The 4,910-nt window shown below is 34.7% G+C and overlaps 1 non-coding gene across 1 annotated transcript; it reads left to right on the top strand.

Moving 5' to 3' along the window:
* The first annotated feature begins 806 nt into the window (after positions 1–806).
* Positions 807–937, top strand: LOC111762560 (small nucleolar RNA SNORA31). The gene has a single exon (XR_002795654.1). It is a non-coding gene; the product is annotated as a small nucleolar RNA SNORA31 (small nucleolar RNA).
* Positions 938–4,910: the final 3,973 nt, after the last annotated feature.

Raw genomic sequence — 4,910 nt, 5'->3', positions numbered from 1 at the left:
ACAGACACATTAAATGTTAGATTCGTTCTAGGTTATTATCCTGGAATTAATGATACTTGTTTTTCTTACCAAAAGGAATGTTGGAAATTATCCTCTCCATCGTGCCATTCTCCCCTTCCCTGTCACTTCTACTTCCTAGATGAAGAAATTGACAACCAGATAAGTGAAGTTACTGTCCCAAGAAATTGAGGAGAAGGAAGTGCAATGCTTCAAGCTTTTATCATGTGCCAGACGTGGTACCTATGGTTGCTGTGTGTCCCAAGTCTTCTTCAGACTATTAATTCCCCAAGGGCGGTGGCCATTCCTATTTTTGCTCTTCTTTGGTCCTCATTGTGCAGCATAGCTCCTGACACCTAGTAGCTGCTCAAAAAATATGTATTACATGAAGAAATAAGTTTCTTTTTAAAAACAAGACCACAGAGAAAGCCAATGGCAAAGCCTGACTTAGAACTTAGTTTTCTTGATACCCAGCTCTATGAGCTTTTCACTGTGCCACAAACCATTCCCAAGTTCTATCATTAGATGTTTACTTTTAAGGATTGGCCTTTCTAAGAGTAGAGACCCCTGTTAATTTTATTCCTGCATAAATAGACAAGAAAAAGGTACCTGTCTTATTTCAAGTTAAAACTTATTTTCTAGCATTTTGGCCATATCTGTTGTTTGTTTTCTGTTGTATGTACCTTTTGAAATAAATTTCATTGAAAGCCACATTTCTCAAATATTTTTTCCAAAATCACAAACAATTCAGTCAAAACATCATGTTCATAGTAGTTTAGACAATTGAGATAGTCTCAGAAAGAAGGACTATGCATCTCTGACAGACCTGGAGTAGTGAATATTTGCTGCTAAGGTTTCCTTTAAAGATACAAGAAAAAAAGGTCTTTATGCTTTCTGTCTGTCTGATGGTGGCAGCCAAGATTAAATAGGAGATACAGGAAATTCTGAAAACATGGGGAAGGGGAAATAATCTTTGCAACTCAGAAATAAACTTATAAATAACAAATAGAGGGGAAAAAAGACAATAAAATTAAAGAACCCTTAAAGTCCATTCTTTAATAAGGTTTACACTAAAATTTATGAAAAAAAAGGGAAAATACAATTAGTAAAATAAATGCCTAGGAACTTATAATTCATTATTCATGATGGTAATAATAATAGAAAGCTGCAATTACATGGTGTATAAAAATTTACAAACCTAATTTGCATAAAAAAGACTATTGTGAAAATTAAATAATACACATAACCTACTTGGAATAATGCCTGGCTCACAGAAAGTATCAACGAATATTTGCTATCTTTATTATTGTTTATCATAATAATAATCACATTTGGAATTTGAAGTTAATAAACCCCAGGTAAAATAGTCAGGTGGACCTGGATTTGAAATCCATTTCCTCTGCCTTCTTCTAACTGTGTGACTTTGAGAAATCTACGTAACGATTTCGAGCCTTAGTCTGCTCACCAACAATAAGCATAATATTAATCCTCTCTCATGATTGCTGCTGAGTTTAAGGGAGATAAGGTATGAACCTAACTTTGTTCCTGCCAGTAGTGGGTATATAAATGTATGTTTTCCAGTTTTATTATTGTTATTATTATTTAGTCAGAACATTTACATGAGGTAGTTTTTATGACATTTGCTTTATTTTTACCTTATCTACTTTATTGAAGAGGAAACTGAAGCTTATAGAAGAAGTATTACTTGAACAAGTTCACTCAACCTCTTGAGGGGCAGGACTGGGGTGATGATCCAGGTCTACTGATCTTAGACAAAATGCATGGTAGAATATACTAGTCTTCTGTCATATCTTGTAAGTAAAGTTCATGGGTCTGTGTGTGAACTATCTCAGCTAATACCATTGACATATTTGTTGCAAGGTTCCAGAGACACAGTGCCTTCTCAAAAGTGCATTTTATGGAACAAAACTTTCTTGTGAAACATAGGGAAAAATGGAAGGGATGATGTCCTATCTCAATTTGAGAATTGCTCTATATCTAATTCGCCTGTTTTAGATTAATAATACATATTAGCACAGCAAAGCAGTACTGCAGTAAGTTATTTTAAAAATAAATTAAACTGCTTTTAACCCCACATTTCCCAAACTATTTGAACACGAACACCTATTTATACAGAACTCATGATGGAAAACACCACCTTCCATGGTACTAGGGATTGCAGGTACATTGACAATTTCTGGGATGCAAATAACTAAGACCACAGTAGACTTTCAATTTCCTCTCAAATTCCTCAATGTATATCTATCTATTTACAGATTATCCTTGAGATTAAGTTCTGTGTTTAAAGTTTTGAGCAGCAGAAATAATAAGGAAAGCTAAAATAAAACACCAGACAAATTGTCAGACAGTAAATTCTGGTCCTATTTTTTATAAATACTCCCTGTATAGACGGGTCAAAATCCTACTCTTGCAACAAAACAGCTATGTAACTTTGAACTAGTCAGTGATCTCTACAAGCCTCCACTCGCTCATTTGAAAATGGGGATGGATAATAAATATAACGCTTATTTGGGGATTATAAGGATGATGATGAAGTATGAAAAGTACCTATCAGAGCTGGAGCATGGTGGGTATCTAATAAATTATAGCTATAATCACTACTACTTTAACATCTTCAATCTTCTTTATTAGTTGAGTTGACCAGGACCTGTCCATTGCCCAGGGTACCATTATTCTTTTATTCACTCAGTTATTCTTTCTTTATTCCCCATATATTAAACATTTGTTACTTATCTGCCGGCAATGGGGCAAGCACTGGACAAGGATGAATGAAATATTTGCCTGATATTCAAAGAGTACACAATCCAACTAAGAGGGCAAATGTGCATATGATACTCTCGAGAAAAAATTTTAGGGCTAAAAGAGAGGGTGTATCAGATGTTATGGAATTGTCATAAAAGGTATGAAATTACTCCTCTCAGAAAGAAAGTAAGGAATGTTGAGAAGGTTTAATGAGAAAATAGTCTTTGTACAGGGCTTTGGAGGTTGAGGAAGATTTCATCAGGCAAAGAAGTAGTATCATTGAAAAATGCTACTGTTTATTGAGCCCTTTAAATAAACAAGGCACATGGAAAACGAAGTTTCTTTGTGAACCGTCTTGTCCCAGGAGATCAGTCTGCTTCATCCCTGAGTATTCCCCTCAGAGCATCAACATCACCATGCCACTTGCCACTTCTTATCACTGTCACTCATGGCTTATTTTTAATCTGTCATAATCCACACTTTGACAAGAGCTTAAAAGGAAACTGTACGGCATCTGAAGAAGAGAATAATCATCTATTTAAAAAGACAATTTCTTTACTCTTCTATGTGCTTCATAATACCTTGTCTTGAAGAAGGCACTTTTTGAATTACAATCTTCTTTAATATTTGCATGCATGCCATTTGAATTCCTTATCCTAAACTTTAGTACTTTCTACAAGATATTTCAATTTAACAAATAGTACATGCCTCCTTTAAGCCACACCAAAATCAAAGTTCATATATTTTTGTTTTGTTTCTTTTTGGTAAAGAAGGACACATTCCTGTTTTTGTGGCAGGTATGCATAATGCTCATTTTAGCTCAGATCTTCCATTTCATTAAGATTGAAATTAGATTAGTTTCCTTGGAGTATTCTTTGGAAGGAATTCAAATTCCCAGAGCTCACATTCTAAAGGAACTTTTGGAGATATTTCCTTGAGTCAGCTGAATAGTTAATTCTTCGGTCTAAGTCTTATCTCTATTCTCACCCATCCTCTGCCACTTTCTCTCTTATCCAGGAAGATTTGAGTGTCTTGGGGAAGGATTCACATAGCATATATTTAATAGCCAAATTCTCAGTCAGGTATCAATGCACTCAGTTGAAAAATGGGATCTTTAAAATAATATAGCCTACTACCCTTAAAAGACAGCTGTGTTATAAACTGGCATGTTCTTTCAATTAACCTTTTCTTTTTGGAATCTGAGGGACTAAAGATGACTTATATTAATCTTTATTTATGCAATCTTTTTAACAAATGTTTTTAAAGGGATCTACTCTGTGCCAGGGACATTATTGCACTGGGGACATTACAGGAACACAGCAAAGTATTTGGTATAACCATTAGTTTATTTTTGCTTTGTAAAGAAGTAGGGGCAGAAATAGTTACCTTAAATATTTTTTTTGTGAGGATTACATTAGATTTTATGTGTAAAGAGTGTAATAAAGGTGCTTGGAATATAACTAATAATAATGCCATCACCACCAAGAACAATAGCGTTAAGGAAGTAAGTTAGACTTGTGCAGAATCTTGGAGGAAGTCATTATTTGTATTCTTCTAGCAGCAGTGAGGGCAGTGGTGGTACGAGACAGATATAACCAAGCAACCTAAAATTAGTATGATAGAATCTGTAAATTCTGAGAAAATGATTAAATCATGGAGAGGTAGACAGGGTGAGAGAAGTATATGACAACAAAATGTCTACAAGCTACTTCAGTAGCACATGCGATTACAAATGTAAAAATCCACAGGAAACAAGACCCACAGAGACAATCTTTCATACTTGATTGACATATCAAATCTTATTTATAGGAAGATTTAGTGTTTTGTTTATGTTATCTTTTATATGAAAAAATAGAATGTATTCTAAAAATGAAAGGTGTACACAAACAAGCTCCAAGACATAAACCAAGTTTGAGATGAGAAACAGGGCATGAAATTGACATGTGATTCAGCGCAAATATCAGGTCTGATCTTGCAATCTAGAATTCGGGGTGTTAAAAATTAATGCCACAAGAGGACATCATCAACATGGCCAAATGAGACATTCCCTGAAAATGACACTCCAGAGATTTAGCGAATAAAAGGACAAATCCCATTTGCTTAGAACTCTAAAGGATGGTAGAGACTAGCGAAGGACTCCACAAATGCTG

This window comes from Dasypus novemcinctus, chromosome 10 (genome assembly GCF_030445035.2).
Source record: "Dasypus novemcinctus isolate mDasNov1 chromosome 10, mDasNov1.1.hap2, whole genome shotgun sequence".
Lineage (NCBI taxonomy): Eukaryota > Metazoa > Chordata > Mammalia > Cingulata > Dasypodidae > Dasypus > Dasypus novemcinctus.
The sequence above is the reverse complement of the archived record's forward strand: the minus strand, read 5'-3'. Positions and strand labels throughout refer to the sequence as shown.